Consider the following 2,945-nt stretch of genomic DNA (forward strand, 5'->3'; position numbering starts at 1 on the left):
CAAATTTTAGGGTTTTTACTGCAAATTTTTAAGGGTATTTACTGAAATTTTAAGGGTATTTACAGCAAATTTAAGGATATTTACTGCAAATTTTTAAGGGTATTTACTGCAAATTTAAGGATATTTACTGCAAAATTAAGGGTATTTACTGCAAAGTTAAGGGTAATTACTTCAAATTTAAGGGTATTTACTGCAAATTTAAGGGTATTTACTGCAAATAAGGGTATTTACTGCAAATACCCTAAAATACCCTTTACCTTAAATACCCTTAAAAATAACCCTAAATACCCTTAAATTTATACCCTTAAATACCCTTAGTATTACAGTTAATTAATGCTTCATCAGTTTAGGCATGAATTCTTTTGAAATGCTACTGTAACATCTGATAGAAGTATGATCTTAATTGAAGTTTTATTTTAATTAATGCAACGTTTATTTATTGTTCACTATTGCTTACCATTTGACATAAAGAGAAATGGTGGTATTATGTGTATATTCATGGTTATTATCTATATAGCAGTCTAGGAAACACCTGCTGGTATATACAGTCTTATATAAGTCTTTTACTAAGCAGGTTAATATGTGTGTGTGTGTGACTAGGATGACGGTTTCATATCGACTTTATACCGAAATGGACAATCACGTGGTATGTGTGGTCATTAGGGCAGGTAGTACAATGTAATAACCGTTTTTTCAGAACAATAAAACATTTTGTACGTTATATTTAAATTCTATTACTCATTACCTACACACACATTATTGTCACCCTCTTATATATACCAGACTACCCTATATCTAGTAATCTCCCGACAATTCCCGAAGGTTCGAGAGAATGAGTCACGTGACCTCGGTGACGCAACAAAACTATCAGATCTGTCTATAATATTTGTGTAAATTTCACGACATAAACAAAGCTTTCGATCACAAACATAAAAAGTAACCTTAACTAGCTTATATTTCCTTCCGAATTGTTAAAAAGAATAAAAACGACAACATTATAGATCTACGTCCAACTTATAAATATGTGAAGTGTATAAGAAAATCTCGTTTATTCTGGACGACTTTAACACCCCAAGGTAGGAACAATGTTTTATTGGACTATATACATTTACCTGTTTTGTTTAATCATAATTCTTGAAAGCTTTCTTGATATCTCGAAGTCTTCTTGACCGTGTTATTATGTCATGTTTTCTCCACGAAATGAATTTGCAATTAATGTGTTGTTTTTTTTGATGTTTTTACCTAAAATAATATTGACTTTAATTATTTTAATATTTTTGTGTCAAACTCGACAACACTTTGACCAAAATACGTTCTACCGTTTAGGTTCTACAACCGACAATATATTCTGAGAAACATATAATTGGCCATAAAAGTCAAACAGTAGAAAATTATTGAAATTGCCTTATAATCTAATCACTCTTATAAATTTTAAACGGCTGTAGCTTTTCAAAATACCTGCTCGCCAAATCTCCAGGAAAAATTCCAAATTTTTCCAGAAAATTCTCATGTTCTTATAATTCTAATTATCTCCACTTTAGCTTGAAGTCTGTTTATCAAGAGTAATAAAAACTTTAAATTCCGAGTATAAAAAAGGTGAACTCACAATTTTCAAGGTTTGTGGATACTTTTGCAATTTCCGTTGTTTTTTTTTTTAAACTTTTGTTTTTAAATTCATACTTTTTTTTTTCCAGGCTGACCTAAGTCATACCAGCTTCCAAAATGATGACCGTATATAAAAAAAAACTAGTCTTAAAATATCTTCAAGTATTTAAACAGCTTTATATGTAACTTACGACAGCTCAAGAAAACAATATTTCGATGTATCCAAAGAAAAAATAAAATTCTGAACTCCAAAACCTTATAAAGACTGTATATTATAAATTTTGGATCACTCTGGCTTTACTTCTCAGTCAAACGTCCCCCAGTTTCACATTAAAATGTAATAATTTTATTATATGAACGTGATAAGGACCTGCAGCTGAATCACAGATAAAAATATAGATCAAACTCTTTAATTGAAATATCACAACACTTGACGAAAATTACAGAGAAATACATTGGAAAGGAAAACGAGCAAAAAATATTTTTGACTAATATGTCATGCTATAAGTTCAATCACATTCATTTTTTATCTGAAACAACAATACCTTAGTGACAAGTACTATATTATTATACTATACAGTAGACAATTACGTCACAACCATCAGCTTTCTTATAACTTGATATCATTAATCCAAACCCGATTTAATTGATATGATTTTGATCTTTCGAGACCTTTAAAATAAAACATAAGTTACACAGTCTAGAATCTTTCGAAAAGTTAACTTTAGATAGAATTTAAATATAACGTACAAAATGTTTTATTGTTCTGAAAAAACGGTTATTACATTGTACTACCTGCCCTAATGACCATACCACGTGATTGTCCATTTCGGTATAAAGTCGATATGAAACCGTCATCCTAGTCACACACACACATATACACATATTAACCTGCTTGGTAAAAGACTTATATAAGACTGTATATACCAGCAGGTGTTTCCTAGACTGCTATATAGATAATAACCATGAATATACACATAATACCACCATTTCTCTTTATGTCAAATGGTAAGCAATAGTGAACAATAAATAAACGTTGCATTAATTAAAATAAAACTTCAATTAAGATCATACTTCTATCAGATGTTACAGTAGCATTTCAAAAGAATTCATGCCTAAACTTTGTGACAAAGTTACAATTAACCCTAAACGAGATATTTGATTTGTAATATCTATTGTTACAAGTATTATTATGGTTCCAAATTTGTCATAATTCAATCTTCTGCACAGATAGCAGGATTAAATATACAAACAGATTTTAACTATGCAACACCTAGTTTTAATTTTGCGAATAGTGTAAACGACCTAAAGTAACATGCTCTGAAACAACTGGAAACTAT

Source organism: Limulus polyphemus, unplaced genomic scaffold (assembly GCF_000517525.1).
Source record: "Limulus polyphemus unplaced genomic scaffold, Limulus_polyphemus-2.1.2 Scaffold501, whole genome shotgun sequence".
Classification (NCBI taxonomy): domain Eukaryota; kingdom Metazoa; phylum Arthropoda; class Merostomata; order Xiphosura; family Limulidae; genus Limulus; species Limulus polyphemus.